Source organism: Talpa europaea (assembly GCF_964194135.1).
Source record: "Talpa europaea genome assembly, chromosome: 5".
NCBI classification, from domain to species: Eukaryota; Metazoa; Chordata; class Mammalia; order Eulipotyphla; family Talpidae; genus Talpa; species Talpa europaea.
In genome coordinates this window covers 141978999-141997361 of record NC_140071.1, presented here as the reverse complement: position 1 = coordinate 141997361, position 18363 = coordinate 141978999, and positions in this window count along the sequence as shown.

Below are 18363 nucleotides of genomic sequence, written 5' to 3'. Positions count from 1 at the left end.
GCAGTTCATTCCTCAGGGCTGCAGGGAGCTGCGGGCCGCGGGTCAGAGCCGAGCTCAGGTGGCCGATGGAGACAGTGTCCCGTCATCAGCAGAACAAGGCTAATTATGCGGTGCCCACCGGGAGGAGCCAGGGGGTCATGGATCTGCCCTTGCATGACAAAAGGGGACTCCTAGGGCCGGCTGAGCTCATAGCACGTGAGATGGGCCTGGGTTCCACGGCAGGGAGTCCAAGCACTCGCACCTCAGAGGCAGTATGCACACTTGGTAGTGTGCGTACCAGAGGTAGCCAGAGAGTGGCCAGAGAGAGGCCATGTGGGAAGGACCTGTTTAGGCTTCGGAGACGAAGGACAGGCATGGAGGGCCGAGGGCTGCGGGCACCTCCAGGCCCTGGAAAAGCCAGGAAGTGGACCCTCCTGCGGCGCCCGGGAGGAAGCAGCCCTGTGGGCAGCCTGAGTAAGCCCCGCGCTGTGGCAGATTCTGGCGGAAGTGAGGGGTAGTAAGTGCGTGTCGCTGTTGAAGCTGCTAAGTTGGGTTACTGGGCGGGGTGGCGGGGGGGGGGGCGGTGAGGAACCACCACAGCAAGGGGCCCAGGGACGTGCTGGCAGGGAGTGGGAAGTGAAGGCCACCCATGCAGGTGCACCGAAGAACCAGGAGTGGAGGGGGCACCAGAATTCAGCCAGTCACCCCCTTTGGGGCCAGCGCCCCTGGTGGGAGAGGAGGAGCGGGGAGAGGCCGCTGAGCCCCTCCATCAGCCAGAGAGCTCCCTCAGGAAAGGAGAGGGGCCTGGGGAGTGGGCAAGTAGACCTCCAGGCCCCTGCAGGGGAGCAGCAGGGACCGGCGCTGGAGCTGGGGCCTCGGTGTGAACAGCTCGAAGGTTCAGAAATCCATGGTCTTTCTAGGATTCTGATCAGACACATCCCCGTGCTGAAACCTCCCTTGGCTCCCCACTGCCCCACCCTGTGGGCCCAGCCAGCACCCCACCTTCCAGGTGGCTCCTTGCACCTCCCTCTGGGCCTTTGAGGCATATTTTCACACCTGTCTGTCTTTGCAAATGCTGCTTCCCCTGTCTGGAATGTCCCCAATCCCCTCCTCACCTCCTCTTTTTTTTTTTTTTTCTAAAAAAAAAAAAAGCTTTATTTTATGTATTTATGCATCCAAGAGCTGGGGTGCAGGCCAGAGGTGAAGGGGGTGAGAGGATTCACCAGAGACAGAGTGGGGAACAGAACAGGCAGATCCACTGAAATCCCCGGCTGAGGGGAGCAGCAGGCAAGTCAGGAGAGGTCTGCTGCGCCCTGTGGGTAGCTCCCTGGCTGGGGATTGAACTCATGCTGCAGTGGCTGCCGATAGCTCCATAGTGCTGAGGCTTGCCTCTCACCTCTTCTTAATTTCTGTGTTCTCCTCCACCCTGGTCTGCGGGAGAGGCCTCTCTGGCACCACTCACTGCCCATGCAGCCTTCCTGGGGCCACACCCCCAGTGTTGCCCTGGACAAGCTGCTCCCCAGCCTACTCCTCTGACAGAACAGTGGCGCGGCACTGGGCTCTGTCCCCAGGGCGCTGGCACAGGGCCTGGCACCAAGCCAGGCCCAGGGAGGCCTCTGCCGACCTCAGCCCTGCGAGATCGTGCCTCCCTGCCTACAGCCTGGCCCCTGGCCTCTCTGCCCAGCTATTTTTATTTCTTTCCCTGAACTGCTGAGGCATCCTGTGGGGCAAGTTCTCAAAGGGAGACAGGAGACCAGCAGACAGTGCCGGCGCCCCAGCCCGAGGCCACACGGGGCTCGTCCTCTGGAGTGCAGCCCACCCCACCAGCTGGCCAGGGACCGCAGGCGTCAGGAGAGTCCCCTCGGACGGGGCAGGGTTCAGGTTCTGGGTTCTGCTGACCTTGAGCAAGCCAGGCGAAACCTCGGGGAAGTCAGCTCTCTCCTGCCAGCTGTTCTGAGCCCCAGATGATGAAGCCATAGTCTCACTTGAATGTCCTTTTAAAGAGGTAAAACAGTCACATGGCGCAAGATCAAAACACAGACAGGGGCATTCACTCAGGGCCAGCCGGCCCTGTGCACAGGCGTCCACCAGCTGGCCTCCCTGGGGCCAGCCAGTGTCCACTGTTGCCATCCCCCCGCCCCCCCGCCACTCCCCCAGGGCTCAGGCCTTCGCAGGGCATGACGCAGACACGCAGAAACAGATGCAGAGATACCGACACGGGCAGAGACGCAGGTTAACCCTCAAATAAAACCATTTTCTTGTAATGTTGATGAGAAAAACACAACAATCCCGGTCGACGTTGAATCAAATCATGTTACTCAAGAAAATGCTTTTATTTTTTGTCATTTCTAAGCGGCAGTTGCCAGGCCCTATCAACCAGGCGACGCGAGGACCGGCCGCGCGGGGGTGCGCACACGCTCACGTCATGTGTGCACGTTTACTTCTATGCATTCCTGCACCAGCCTCGCTCTGTGCACTCAGTCACGCTGTGAGGGGGAGGAGTGGGGGTTGGGAGACTATATTACCTCTATATTTGCACACCCGCGTCCGCACCTTGGGGTGCCCGCTCTGCGCCCAGAGCTTGGGCACACGCAGGGTGCTCCTAAGCCGTAGCTTTCACGTGGCCCGGCATCACCGGCATTCACACTGTCAGCTGCAGCCGCCGCTCACTGAGGCCAGCCACCCCGTGCTGCGGGGCTCCCCACAAACACCCCCGTGTCGCGGCCGAGGGAGCGGCTCACGGCGCTCAGCTGGCTGGCGGCAGAGCTGGGTCAAGTCCCGGCCTTCGGACTCCAAACCCTGTGCTGGGAACCACTTGACTTCCTTCTGCGGTCACTGGGACGACCGAACCCAGGAAGCCACCACCTGCCCTGGGCTTGCCCGGGCTCCGTGCCCAGGTCCCCTGTCCCCACGAGGGCGGGGCCTTGCCCCAAGTCACACAGCCGGGGAGCGGGGGGCCCAGAACTGGAATGCAGGGCCAGCCCTGCCCTGCCCTGCCCGTCATCTGGGAAGTGTTTAATCGATGCCAGTCTGAAAAGGGTGCCCCACCCATGCCTGGCAGGGCAGCTCGACACATCACTTGGATTTCGGTTTCAGGGTCTAGAGTGCTGCAATCTCCGAGCCCCTGGAAGGCAGGACCACCCGCAGCTCACTCACCTCTGCGGCCCCACCCCCACCGTGCCGCCTCAGGGCTCCCGGGACAGGGCCTGGAACACGTCTGGACGGACGCATGAGAGGCTTCTCTGGCAACTCTGACACTACAGAGCTGATCTGAATCTAGACCCACGAGTAAGAACGCCCAGCGCGTCTCAGCTCTGTGACATGTCGGGGCCTCGGTGGGGAGGACTCAGCTGTGTTAAGACAGGGTACATGAAGCCCGTCCTTCCAGAATTTTCTGTCTGGAAAGAAAGGACGGCGGGTCAGCAGTCTCAGGCCTCCCCGGCGGCCTGCCCGCGCCCTGGCTCGCCGCCATTTCTCCCAGAGACTAGAGTTGTTTCCTGGGAAGCCAAAACATCACGGGGACTTTATTTGACTCTGCTGTGGTGCCCAGCGGGCACAGGCTCTGCGGGGCCCTCTGCCTCAGGACCCCGGGCTGGCGCGCGGCTCACCTCTGACGCAGGGGCAGTCTGATGAGGCGCTCTCCGCGCGGAGCAGACCGGCGTGGGGTTGGGGACTAACCTCAGCCCCAGGGTCAGAGCTCAGGCCGGTCTTGGGGGCAAGCTGCCTCTCGACCCCCCACCCCAGTTCCTCTTTTGGAGAGCAGCTTAGCCCGTGGCGCTGGAAGGGATAGAGTCCGTGTGGGGCTCCCCAGAGGAATGCTCTCTCCCCACCTCTGAGGAGGAAGGGTCCACGGGCCTCTCCAAGGGTCATGTGGACATGGAGACCCGACATGCTCAGGGTTGCAAAGAAGATGCTGGATGCCCAGGGCGGACTTAGGCTTGGGCTCTGCCCTCACCTGCTCTGTGTCCTTCTACAGCAAGGAGGTGACCTTGGGGCCTGCGAGCAGGGGGTGTCTCCTGGGGGAAGGGGGGGCCCCGCCTCGGGCCAGAGGCAGGAGGGGCCATGGGCTGCCAGCTGGGCCCTGAGAAACACTGTAGGCTTGGTGGCTGTTAGTTTCCTGGGGGTCCCCAACAGCCTGGGGTCCTACTTTGAAGCTGAGAGTGACTTACTGGGAAGCCAAAGCATCGTCAAAACTTGATTCAAGTTTGTTCTGGTGCCAGTGGGAACAGGGCTCTGTGGGGCCCTCCCTGCTGCTTCAGGACAGGGGCTCCGTGCCCAGACACCAGCGTCCCGGGGCCACGACTGCCCAGACGGCCACTCCCCGGACAGCAAGCAGGAGAGATGGGGGAACTCCCTACGCGGGCGCTGTACATTCAGAAGCTCCTGGGCATGGGAGGGCAGGTCACCCCAGATACCCTCTCTTCAGAGAGAGCTACTGGGCACACTCTGGGGAGAAGCGATTACCTCAGGGACCTCGAAGAGAGGGGAAAGGAGCGCACGCCTCAGAGAGGGCGCTGTCGCTCCAGTGGCGGCTCAGCAGGGGCCCTCCCTGGCTGTCGGATGGGCGCCTGCATGGTGCGGGCGAGGAGGCGTAGGGCCGAGGGCTGACATTCACGGCACACGGGTGCAAATCTTCCTCGACATTTGATGGGGTGACGCCCAGTAGGCCCCTCCTAAATGGAATATACCATAAATCGGGAATGCATGTCATGCGCCTCACCCTCCGGGCATCACAGTTGAGCCCCGTCCACCTGTGGGTGCTCGGGACACTTTCATTAGCCCACGGCGGGCAGAGCAGGCGGGCACAGGCCCGTTGTGTGCGGAAGCTCTCCTGTCTCAGCACGTGGGCCTGCAGACGCGCTGGGGTGCGGCCCAGGGGCACCCCATCCCACCCGCCACGGGCAGCGCCACAGGCTGTGGCGTGTGCGTGCTGTCCCCGATGGCCACAGGCTGGCCGGGGGCTCTGCTCTCCAGCGCCTGCAAGAGCCCTGGGAGGAAGAGATCGGACTTCAGAGCCCCCAGCCGGTTCTACTGAGCGCGCTGCCGGCTCTCCGCCGCAAAGTTGGGTCTCCAGTCAAGCCTGGGGAGGGCTGTCCCTGCCCTGTGCCCGTGACTCAAACAGTTGGCTCAGGCTGGTTGGTGGGCGCCCATCACAGGCGGCTCACAGACGTCCAAGGTCAAGGATATCACATTGGTAGTTCGAAATTGGCTGTGGTGGGAAAATTTACACCGTAGAGACTGGCGCACGCCGTAGCTCAGGGCTTCCCCTGCCCCTGCCCCCATCTGCTGGGTTCTAAGAACACGTGGTGGCATCCAGGCTGCTTCCTGCAGCAAGTGCTTGACAGCCTGGCTCCCACTGCCCCGCCCGGCCTCCCCGCGGCCCCCAGACCTGACCCCCTTTGGAGGCCACAGTCACGAGGCACCCTCTGTGTCCTGGCCTGAGCTGGACCCGCACCTGGCCACGATGGGGGATGAGGTGCTGCGCCGCTTCTGGGGCGGCCTGATCCAGGGTTATCAGTGACATTTAGGCAACAGTCGTGTTCATTGTGGAAGTTGCCACCCGGATGGCCCTGGTAAAGCCCTTCCCTGCGGGCGGGTGGGCTGGATGGCACTGAGCCACGGCGCCTCCCCAGCAGCAGCGGGCTGTGTGGCCCCAGAGGAGACCAGGATAACCCCTCTGTGCTGCAGAGTCGTCTCGTGAGCGGCGGAAAGCAAACTCAAAGGAAGATGACGTGGCCAGGGCAGTACGAGAGGGGAGGCTCTTCCAGAGCCCAGGGGTCTCTCTGAGCCGCCATCGCCCCCCACCATTCCTGGGTGAGGACAGAGCGCAGCAGAGAGCCCTGCAGGGAGGGGCCAGTTGGCAGAGCCAGTGCCCCCTACACGGGTGGGGTCCCAGGCCACAAGCTGGGGGCCGGGGATTGAGGGTTCACAGATGGAGAAACTGAGACTGAGAAACGGCAAACAGCCTGGTCGAGGTCACGTGACGGCCGCTCCTTTCCCGACACTTCATCTCCTGCCTCATCGCGGCCCTTGTCTCTGCCTCCTCCCTCCTTCTCCCTCTTCCCTCCCCCCAGCAACTCTTTTGAGAAATAATTTTATGGGGTAAAATACACAGATCCAGTGTCCGATGCGGTTCACAAACGACCACACCCGTGCCGCCTCCTGCCCCCGGCCGGGAGTGTCCACACGCCCCGCTCCGGTCGCCTCCCTGCCTCCTTGCCGAGGCAGCCCTGTCCCCGTTCCTATCCTCGAGGGTGGTTTTGGCCTGTTTTGAAGTCGCACACACGGATGCGGGCTGGGCTATTTCGGGCTTGAATTGCGAAAATGGGAAGAACCAAGGTGAGGGTCGAGGGCCCGAGGGGCGACCCCTCCCGTGCAGAGAGTCCTCAGGGCCACTCCCGCTGCAGGTCCCTGTCCTGCCCCCCAGCCTGCCCCCCGCCCCTGCGCAGCACACTGACCCACTTCTCCCGGGCAGCCTCCTGCCCCGCCGCACCTGCCCGCCCAGGCCCAGCCCTTTCCCTCGTGGCCCTCAGCACCGGCCTGGTGAAGCCGCTGGCCCATCGTCTGGCCTGGGCCCCGTGCCCCGCCAGCGGTCAGCGCCGGGCGGCCAGGTGTGGGTCGCACCTCACTCCCCGCCCGGACTCCGGCTCCAGAAAGATTTGTAGAACAATTGCTGGTCGGTGAAGGTGTGTGTCAGAGGAAGGGTCTGGAGATAAAGGGGGTGTGGGTGGCGGAGCACAGGGCCCCTGCCTGGGGTAGCCGGGCACCACACCCCAAATTCACTGGCGTTGGCTCTGGCCACACGCTTTCCCTACTGCTCCTGAGTCCTCACTAGGGCCCTGCGAGGAAGACACCAGCACCTGGTTCTGCAGACGAGGAGGGGCCCGCAGCCCCCGCCGCCTCACTAGCTTCTGCAGGCCTTTGTGGCTGAAGCCATGCCATGCCCCCCCGGGCCAGAGGCCTGAGCGCGTCCCCAGAGCAGCCAGCCGGGCGCTGAGCTAAATCCAGTTCGACTAATAGGCGGGAGGCAGACATGCACCTTCGACATTTAAAGAAATGAATGTGACAGTCGAGCCAGGCGGACCCAAGTTGCGGGGGCTGCTCCTTCGCTGGGCCCACGGGTGCGGGTGCTGCCCGGGACCGGCGCCCTCTGCCACGCCCACCTCCCCATCTGGGAAGACCATCTGCCCGGGCCCTGCAGCTGCTGGTAGGGGGCAGGGGGATGCCTGCTTCTGGCCATCGGCGCCCTGTGTACCCGGACGGCCACTCCGGGCGCCTGCACAGCTGCGGGAGTCCCTGCCGGCCCGGGGCGCATCACTGCAGCGGGAAAGTGGGTCAGTTGCCAAGTGCGGGCCCTGGGCACCCTTCACAGCGGGGTGGGAGGAAGGACGGCTGCGGGCGTCAGGGCAGGCCGCTGAGTAACCCCTGGCTGGGGACAGAGCTGCCTTTGTCCCGGCGGCCAGGGCCGCCTCCCTCGGCGGCTGGAGACGCGCTCCCTGGGAGCCGGAGGGCAGGCTGCAGGCCAGCGCGACGTCTCCCTGCTGGACGGGGGTGGGGGGCGCTGAGAGATCGAGAACTGAGCACAGCTGACTTAACCTACTTACTTAACAAGCACAGGCCGTTTAGGAACAAGGTGGGGGTGCCCCACCCAGGCGCGTGCAGGAGGTTCACCTGGAGAATGCCGAACCACACCCAGGACACTGGGCAGCCTTTGGCCTGGCCTCCTTGTCTTGCAGCTGGGGAAACTGAGGTGCAGAGAGAGAAAGGCTGTCTTCTCTGAGGTCACACTGGCGAGTGGTTGGGGGCCAGTCACACATCCGGTCTGTCTGCCATGTGGACCCCGCACCCTGTCTTCCTTTATACTCAGGGCCAAAGCAGGTGCAGGGGGGTGCCCACGGGTGTGGGCGACAGCCTCATGGTGTGTGGAAAAGCTCCCGCCCACGGCACGAGGCAGCGTGAGGGTGAGCGGGGTGCACGCGGTCTGACAGGACTGATGAGTGTGAGGGTGGCCGGTGTGTGGTGTGAGCAGGGACTAGCCTGCGGCACTGGGACTACAGGCCAGGCTCCAGATGCCCAGGGGGCATGGGGCGTGGGAGACATGGAGGATACCAAGCAGGGCCCTTGGCAGCTGGGAGGCGCATGAAGAGGGAGAAACAAGACAGGCCCCGAGAGCTGGGGCAAGGGCTCAGAGCTGCCTGGGGCTGCAGCAGCGGAGGGCCGTGGCCTTGGTGAGGCACTGTGACTGGGACAGTGTCTGGGTTTCTGGAGGAAGGGGCCTGGGGGTGGGGCAGGAGGAAGCAGGCTGAGGGGCTGCAGGATCTGGAAAGGGAAAGGTCTACAGGAGGTGGGGAGTTATGGGGGTGGGGGGGCTCGCTCCTGGTGACCCTCCACAAGGACCTTGTGGGTGGGGCCCACTTCCATGCAGCAAGCAGCCCAGAGTCTCCTCCTGTCGACGCGTTCCCGCAGGCCTGGGGGCCACAGACTTTCTGCGTGGCAGGCGGGCACAGAGAACCCAAAGACCCCGAGCTCCAGGTTGTCTCCCACTGAGCCGTCCTGCCTGGCGCGGTATCTGGCTCCCCGCCCGCCACCGCGCCCTCCACCACATGCACAGAGAAAGCCACGTTCTCCCAGCCCAAAGCGCGATGCTGGCAGGGACGGGTCACCCTGTCCCACGCTGCCGCGGCAAGGGCAGAGCTGGTGGCGGCGTCTGCAGGCTGGGCCTTCTGGACTCTCGTGCGCTGAATTGTGGGCAGGAGAGGGGCGCCTGGTTTTGCTTACGAAACACCCCACTCTTGTCCTCTGTTATCAGAACAAGAGTCTTTAGGGGCGAAGTCAAAAGCTTGTCATGAGAGACACGGGAGGCATTTGCGTGAGCAGGACTAACCTGCTGGGGGGGGGGGGGCGGTTCCCCATCACCTGCCTACTCCTCAAGAGTGAGGAGACCCTCGCGGGGGCGGAGGTGGGGGTGGGGGGCGTCACCTGTGTTTGAATGGAAGGCGGCTCCGTCGCCTCCCCTCGCTGGAGGGACAGAGAGGACAGCCTTGCCAACGGGTGTGCTGGTAGACAGTTTCCGTGACTTGGATGAACTAGACCCCCACGCCAACATCTGGATGAAAATCACATGAAACAGACAAGAGCATTTCATAGTTGTCTGGGGAAAGGTATATTGAAATATTTTAATTTTCTCAATTTTCCCCTGCATTGTAGGTTAGATGCGGTGCCCTTAAGTGAAAGATGAGCGGGTGTGACTGACAGCTCCCCGATGACTCTCAAGAAGCAGTTTGGGGCGCCCTTCCCCAGAACTGAGAAAGCAAAGACCCCAACCACTGGCCAACGACTGGCCAGCTTCTAAAGCCCAGGACAGCCAGGCGGTTTCCAGGAAAATGGAGAAAGAATCAAACTGGGACAAGTTTGCCCAAGTTGCCCACTGCTTGAGCAGTGATAGTAATCGGAGTGACAGAGATCTACCCGTGGTTTTTGGGGGGCCACATATCTTTGAAGGAGTTCAAAGAATTAAGACATTTTTATAACAAGAACTCTCCTTCCCGTTGACATTTGTGCGAACATATCACCCCAATGTGTGTGTCTACAAATGCAACAAATACCATCAGCTACTTCTCCTGCTGGCGAAGCAAATATTCACCCCTGGGGAGCATGAGCTAATTTAGATAACAAGGTCCATGTGTCATTAACAAATTTCTAGAACAATTTTACTTTATGTTCAATAAGTACTTATCAAAGTGTACAACAGGGGCCTCCCTGGTGGTGCAAGAGGTTAAGTGTCAGCACTGTGAAGCTGTCCGCAGCCTTTGCAGCGCCAAGTTCGATCCCCAGCCAGGGAGTTACCCACAGGGTGCCGCAGACCTCTCCCGTCTCCCCACGGGTTCCCTCAGCAGTGGATTTCGGTCAGTCTGCCTGTTCTGCTCCCCACTCTGTCTCTGGGGAATCCTCCTATTCCCGCACCTCTGGCCTGTACCCCAGCTCTTGTATGCATAAATAAATAAATCTTTTAAAAATGTTTAACAGGGCCTCCCCGGTGGCGCAGCGGTTGAGCGCTGGGTTGTGAAGCTGACCGCAGCCTTTGCAGCCCCTGTTCGATCCCCGGCTGCTCCCCGGCCATCGGAGGAGGGTCCCGCATGGCGTGCAGACCTCTCCTGCCACCCGCTGCTCCCCCTAGCAGCGTACTTCAGTCCTTCTGTCTGCTCTGCTCCCCGCTCTGGCTCTGGTGAATTCTCTCACCCTCCCGTGCTTCTGACTGTACCCAGTGCCTGTATAAATAAATAAATCTTTAAAAAAATAAATAAATAAATAAATAAAAATGTATAACATAAGATCTTTTTACTAAGAATTTAGTAACAATAACCCCGAAGTATGTCTTGTAAGACCATAGAGTCTTGAAGTCAAAGGAAATTAATTTCAGTTTGTATAGTGATCTTTGTTAGAGAAAACAAATAATCAGATAACAGTAAAATGCAAAAGCATAAAAATGTGTTCTGTTAAATTAGATAAAATTTCGGGGGGTGAGTGGAATGGAAATAAAAAGACACTGAGAGAAAGGAACAATGCAAACTGTTCAAGGTCAAGGAACTTGCTCACACTTTTTTAAGCAAATGAAGCTGAGTGTCAGCTTGCGATAGAACATGGATTCCATTGCTTTTATTCAAGAGTGATGTAGCCATTTATACTAAAATGTCGACACATACGCTATTCTAGAAATCACATAATTTGCTACTGGTAAATGGAGGATGAAAAATTAAATGGATCAACAAGGGGGTAATCAGGGTGTTCCCCCACCCCCAGTATTTTTTACAACTTACATGAGCAAAAAAGTTTAGAGATCAGGACTGAAAGAATAGCTCTTGTCCTGTGAAGCCTTGGGTGAGGCCCTGCACCTCGCTTTTCTCATGGGGAAAATGGAGTCACTTCACTTTGCTGATCCTTTGGGGTCTGTCTTTCCAGGCCCCAACGGCTGCGTCTGTCTGGGAAGGACGCGACCATCTTCACAGACGTCTACTCCGCTTAGGAGGCAGACACCTCAATTTTGAAATGCCCAGTAGTTAACACAGCAGGACCAACTGCCCTTATTTTTGTGGCTCTTCTCTCTGTCTCAGCCGCCCAGTGTTTTCCATGCCCGGGGTGTCTTCTCTGCTACTTGGGGCTGGACAACTTCTCTTCCCCTGGACTGCAGATGCCACAGGGCCAGCCCGGCAGAGGCCCTCTGGACGACCCCACTGGCCTTTCCAGGCTGTTTATGGGGAGTGAGCTGAGCTGCACCCCACGCCCGAGGCCCGGGCTGTCCTGGAGAAGGCGGCCCAGACGCAGCTTGTATCTCAGAGCATGAATTTACTTTCCAGTCCTTTATTACAAGAGCCACGCACGCGCCTGATGGAAATCTCAGGGCAACAGAAAGGTGTCGAGTGAAGTCCCCTTTGCTGCTCACACGGGAGGAACTAGCTGTCTTTCGTGGAATCCTCCAGAAAGGCGCTCTGTGGTAGACACTTGTGTGGGCAAACAGAACCCCCACTTCTCACTTCCTGTCTTTTACACGCATTGCTAAGTCCCTAGTCACGTTTTCAGAATACTTCCAGAGAAGCCTGCCGGGTTTGGGGCGACACGTGAGCATTCCCAGGGCCTCGTCAGAACATGCCTGGATGCCACAGGCACCTCCCTCGGGTTGAGTTCTGCTTACATCTGTCTCCAGATGGGGAAATTGAGACTCAGAAAAGCAAAGCCCCTTGTCCAGAAGCAGCTCCCTGGTGGGGTGCAGCCTCTGGGGCTTCTGCAAGCCTGGTTTCTGGAGAGAGCAGGATCAAATGTCACCCCGGCAGGCAGGAGGCTTCGCAGACAGTGCGGCCAAAGGGTAGCGCCCGCCTCCTCCTCTGGGCTGGGCTCCAGGATGACCACACTGACCTGTCTCTCATGACCCAGGCCGGTGGCCAGCACTCCCACCCACTCCGGTGCCTACTTCTAGAGATCGAGGTCGTGGTGGTGTGGCCAGCTCCTCCGAGGACAGGGCTCAGCTGTGTGGGCTGCGTGGGCTCGGCTCAGGTCCTCCCTCGTGGCCCCTGTCCATGATCGGTGATTCTGAGCCAGGCAGGTCCCTCCCCCCTCCTGAATGGAGGTGAAATTAACATAACACAAAACCATCCATTTCAAGTGTACAATTCCGTGGCCTTCAGTACCTTCACCAGGTGGTGTGACCACTTCTTCATTTTTGCCAAAACGTTTTCCCAAAGGCGGCACCCGCCAACTTGCCGTTTGCCTCCCGGCCCCTGGCAGTCGCCGCTCTGTGCCCTCTCGTGGATGTGCCTCCCGGGCATCTCATACCAGAGACTCCCCGTGTCTGTCTAAATGGCTCATGCGTGGTCTTTTGTGACTATCGTGTCCTCTTAGCCTGGTGTCCTCGAAGCCCACGGCGCTGCGGCAGGCGAGAGCGTGTCATCCCCTGCAGGGCCGAAAAAGATCCCTCGAGTGACTTGGCCGCTTTGTTTCTCCATGTGCTGTTGATGGAGGTTGAGCTGCTTGTCCCCTTCTGAGCGCTGTGCCTGAGCGGCTGTGCCAGGCGCCTCGGTCCTCACGTCTGTGCAGCGGGCATAATGAAAATCCCACCTCCTGGAGTCCTCGGGCCCGGGTGACGTACAGGCGGCAGCCCTTGCTGGGTGAGCGCTCGCGGCGACCCTGCATCCATCGAGCACCAGCTGTATACGCTGCCAGCCCTCTGCTTGCCTCAGCTGGCTGCTGGCACTGCTTCTCATTTGTTCCTCACCCCTCCAGCAACTTTATGGGGCCAGCCTCACCAGGATCCCTACTTTACAGAAGCCCAGGCAGGCCCAGAGGGGCCGCTGACCAGTGGCCGTGGACGCGGGACACGCGCGCCGCCCTGCCCTGGTCCCCCATCCGAAGGGCACTGCCAGTGACCCCACACCCATGAGGGCCCGGGGCAAGGCTGGGCGACGTTCCCCTGCTTTTCTCCCCTGGACTGTCTCTGTCCCACGTCTCTCTACGTGTTTGATTTGTTCGTTTCTTTCAATGAGCGGACGCTCATTTGGGGGGGACAGGCCCGCACAGACACCGTGCCAGAGGCTGGGGGGGGCGCCACGCCCCGCGTCACCTGTAGATGGAGCCCAACACGCACTCCACGTGCAGCTTGGCCCCAAGCCGGTGGGGACGCGCGGGGAACCCCCGGGGCTGGTGGCCCACACACGTCAGGTCTGTCTGGGGGGGCGGGAGGCCTGTGACTTCCCGCGGGTGATGGCGCTCTAACTTTCCCAGGCCTGTTCTGACGACAGTGAGCGCGGCCTCATGCGCAGAGGGAAGGCGCTTCTGAAAACGGAAGACAGCTGGCCCCGCTTCAGACAGCGTGTTTCTGCTTTGGGCTTGGCCAGGCAGGTGAGGGACCTGCTGACACCCCGTTGTCACCGCACCCCCACCCCAGGTCAGGAGAGGACAGTTTGCCCTCAGGGCCTGCGGCACAGCGCCCGGAGCAAGGGCCCCTCTGCCTGGCCCCACCCAGCGGCCGCCCGCGCTGCTCACCGGCACCTTCGCCTTCCTGGCCGCCCCCCCAACTCCCTTCACCCCTGGACTGCACTTCCCACAAGCCCCACCATCTTTTAGGCAGAACTGGAAGGACCCCCTGAGGCAGTAGAAAGGGCTGGCAAAGCAGATGTGTGTCCTGGCAGCGACATAGGAGCTTCTGCGACCCCCTCTCGACGGGTCCCACAGCGGCAGCGCCCCACCAGGAAGGATGGCCTGTCCCCATCGCCTGTGTTCCTGGGTTCCAGAACAGCTCTGGCGCACAGAGAACACTCCCTACTTTTGAAGGGATGATATTGGTACTATCCTCGCCCTAGAACGGAGACACCGGCAGCCCAGAGAGGTAAAGCAGCTTGTCTTAAGTCACGCAGCCCGGAGGAGGCGGGCCCTGGCCTGCCAGATTCCACACCTGGGCCCCAGCTCCGGCTGCCTCCCGCTCCGGTTCTGGATTCCAGGGGGAGTGGGGCCACGGGGATGAGCCAGGCAGCGGCCAGACTCGAGATCCAGTCCTGCCAGTTACCAGCGGTGTGACCCGGAGCCAGCTCGCGCCCCAGTTCCTCGCCTGTAAGCCAGGGACAATCGTGGGCACCCCTTCGCGGGGCTGCGGTGAGGAGCACGTGGTCCGTGGCGGGTCTGGAGCTCGCATGCGGTTCGGGGCTGGATACAGTGGATCTTCTCCAGGATCAGCTGCTGGCCAGGGCGAGTGCCACACCCCTCAGCCTGGGGGAGTCCAGAAGCTTCCTGGAGGCTGTGCCATCCGGCAGGGCTGTGACAAATGGGTCAGAGTTTGATGAGCTGGGCCCAGAGGAGAAAAACGTCTCAGCTGTGGACAGGGCACGGGTGCAAAGGTGGGGAGGACAGAGGACGCTGCATCTGGCCCACGGCCTCCTCTGCTTTGGCAGGACACCCGGGGCCAGCCCGCCCCAACCCTGGCAGTGCCTGCCGGAGAACAAGTTGGAGCGGGGTGGCCTTCATGGCCCTGCGCGCCGGCGGAGCCGGACGGCCTGAGCAGGGGAGGCTGGGTGGGTTGGCTCTCACTCTACTCCTTGGGGCCGTCCCTGATGTCCAGGCGGCCCATGGAGGCTGCAGGAGGGTCACGGTGGTAGATGGGGTTCGGGAGGGCTGTCTGGGCCTGCAATATGGAGGGGGCCCCAATCTCACCCCCCTGTCCTGACCCAGTAGCCAGGAACTGGGCCCTGTTGCGTGTTGCTGGGTCTACCTCGCAGCACAAGGCCAATATGACCACAGTTTAGCACGGCTCTGAGCCTCAGTTTCCCCATCTATAAATGGGGATGGGAATTCCTCCCTCACACTCTCAAGAGCACCCCTGGAGAGAACGTCTGAGATGGGCAGCTCATCTGCAGAAAACCGCTGCCATTGCCAGCGTTACCACTCTAGGGTGGACATGGGACATGGCACGATTCGGGGGGAGGGGCAGGACAGGTCTGGATTTGAGTTCCAGGTCTGCTTGCGGGTAGCTGAGGATCTGGGCACATCGGTCCTTTGAATCTCGATTTCTCCGTCTGCCCACATCTGGGGGGGGATGTCTCCTGGGCTCTGTCGTGGGGCTGGCCGGCCTCAGGTCCAGGCCAAGCTCCGCCCAGGAGAGCAGGACAGGGCTGGGGCCGCTCCAGTGCCAGGAGTGGCGTCCTCAGGAGCCAGGCCAGGCCACTGCCCTGGGCTCCTGACGCCATCCCTGCCCCCGGCTGCCCCCGCCCAGCCAGCCCACAGGGCTCACTCCCTCACCTCTCCCATGCGTGCTCGCGTCACCTCTGAGGTCTTTCACCAGAAGGCGTTGTCATCCCCTTGTACAAACAGCACGGTTCGGCTGCTGGTGTGGGCAGGCCTGTGCTGGGGCACGGGGCCATGTGGGCGCAGGCCAGCACCCACAGAAGGACACCCGCGGCCAGCGCCCTCCGCTGGCACGGGCCACAGTGCAGGCCCGAGGGCGGGGCTGGGGAGGGGCCGCCAGGCCTTCCTGACGAGGGGAAGCCCCCCGCCCCACATCTGCCCCGGTGCTGCTGCAGTCCGTGTCTGCTGAGGCCCGCAGCGCCGACGCACCCCGGGGCTTGGTGGGGGCCCAGCGGATGTCTGCGGGACGAGCGCGTGAGCGCGTGAAACAGGCGGAGAACACGTTCTGATCTGGACTGAGGGCGAGAACTTGCTGCGGGGTCACCTGGCTGAACCTCTGGGGCGGCGAGCCGGGGCAGGGCAGAGTGTGGACAGGATGGCAGACAGCTCCCCTCCCCCGGGCCCACGCGGCAGCCCCGCCTCGTCACCCTGGCGGTGCCGGGCTCTCCCCGGCCTGGCCTGCCGGGGACCTTGGGGAAGGCACGTCCTGACCGCTGGGGCCCTGGCTGTGCCACTGGCCTTCCCTGGGCTCAGTCTCCCCACCGGCGACGGGGGGGGGGGGGGGGGGGGGGTGGCTCCCGGGGCTGTTTGGGGCAGGGCGGGGCACCTGCAGCGCGGCTGGTCCTGGCTTCCGGGCTGTGCAGAGGCTCTCCAGGGGCTCCACAGGGACCAAGCAGGCCGTTGTCTTGCCATTCATGCTCCCAGGCACTCTGGGGCCAGTCGTGCTGGCTACGGGCACCCTCTTTAATTATCACGTCTGTCCCCACCCCAGCCCAGCCGCATGGGCTTGACCGCAGACCCGAGGCCCCAGAAAACAGGGTGACTGAGGTGAGCCAAGTTGGAGACGAGGACCGCGAGGGCCAGACTCCACGGGCGGGGGGGGGGGGGGGGGCAGGCCTGGTCAGCTGGAATGTGACGCGGGAGCGGCAGGAGGGGAGCGGGAGAGGCCCGGACAGAGCGGCCCTGACCTGACGCGGAGGCCCCTGGGCCCGGGCATGCCTGCCAAAGCACACAGAAGCTGGCGGCTGGCACTGGACAGGGGACGCGGCCAGCATGGGAAGGCGCCAACAGGCCTCTCCTCCCAGCTCCTAGAGACCGACCAGCCCTGGAGCACCCGCCCCCAGGCAAACGCGCGTGCCCTTGACATACCTTCACACAAGCACCCACACGCTCGCCCTCACTGCCCGCTGCTCTGCGGGTGCCCATGCTGGCCTCATGCCCCCTTGGTTGGCACACCCAGGCCTCAGCCTGCTGAGGAGGGGGGAGCAGAGCAGGCAGGGGGGGCGCACTCCTGGGGCCCTGGTCTCTCCCTGGCCCTCAAATACCCCAAGTGCCTGAGGCTCCAGGAGCCTGGGGGAGGGGTGGGGTTTTCCCTGCGGGGGCCACACCACCGAGCACCCCCCCTCACCACACAACCAGCTGGGGCCCGGCCCTGGGAGAGCCCTACATGGGGTTTCTATGTGTGGGCCCCACTGCCTGCCGGCTGTCGCGTGACCCCCCTCAGCTTCCAGACGCACAGCATGAGCGCTCCCCCCAGCACTGGGGCCCAGCGGGGCTGAGAGGCCAGGGCAGGGGGATAGGAGGGGGGTGCTGACGTGGGCACAGCTGTCCCGTGCTAGAGACCAGTGCCCCTAGGGTGGGCTTGTTCCCGGAGCTGCTGGGGACCAGGCCCCAAAGGACTCGCTGTCAGTGTGGGGTGCCTTCAGGTTGGGGCATTTTCTGCGTGGGTTCAGGGGCTCCCCGAACTGGCTCGGTCCCTGCAAAGCTGGGGGGGCAGGGAAGGCAGAGGCCCTGGGTGGAGGGGGGTGGGGGGGAGAGGGGATGGAGGGGAAGGGACCAAAGGGAGGGGGAGGCTGGGCCTGCACCACGCAGACCCTCCTGCTTGGGGAAGAGAGCTCAGTGCTTACGGGCTACAACCCCCTCCTGCTGTCCTGCCCGGCTCTTAACCCCTCACCCAACAGCCCCGCGTGGTCCCCAGGGGGTCTCTTGAGCCGGCCCGGCCCCGCCTTTCTCCTCTAGACCTTCCGAGGGACAGATTCCAAGGCCTGGTCCTCACCCGAGTTTGCAGGACCCGGCCTGACCCGGCCCGGCCCGCCTGGCTGCTACAGCTCTCCCAGCGCAAGGCCGGCTCGTGCCGCGGAGCCTGGGCTCACGACGCGGGCACCTCCCAGGGCTCCTCAGGCGCACGCTGGACCTGGGGGCCCCCAGGCTGGCGAGGGTCCCTCTCTGGGCCTCCAGCCCCTGTGGGCCCTGCCCAGGGTTGGACACGGCGCGGGGGGTGGGGGGGGCGGCAACTGGGCTTCCCACAGCTGAGCTGCTCCCCGCTCGAGCAGGCCAGGTGGGCCCGTCACTCTGGCCACAGAGAATTTGCCCTGAAGTTTCACGGCCTGAAGCAGATTCTGTGGTTTAGGAGTTTGGGGTCCCCTGAGGCCTCAACCATGGCAGACAGCTCCAAGGAGAGGGACAGAGACACCCCCTTGGTGGAGATGTGTCCCAGCAGGTGCAAGAGACCTTGGCCGGCAGCGGCTGGGGCGCCGGGTCACAGCCTCCCCAGGAGCAGCTGAGGCCCAGAGGACTGTAGCGATTTCCCAAGCGCCAACCCCCACCCCCATCCAGGACCTGGGCCAACAATGGGCCGACAGTGCCCCCTGGTGATCAGAGAGGGAAGTCGAGGGCAGGGTTCTGGCCCTGGCCCTCCAGGGACAGGCGGGGAAATTCCGGGACTTTGGCAGCGTCGGGCACAGGGCGGGATGGACGCATATTTTCCTCGGTTTGTTCTGTCATCCTGGTGGCTCCCATTAGGGATGAGCCTAGAGATCTCTGGGGTACGGGGGTGCCATCCTGCCCTCCCCGCCCACGCATGGAGAGCAGCCCGCTGTGCCTTGGGGTTGGCAGAGGCCCCCAGGCTCCAGACCCAGGGCCAGCAGCTGCAGGGTGCGGGTCCCTGGCTCCCGAGGCCGGGTTGGACTCCTCGGGTGGCCTTGCCTGCTCCCAGGAGCC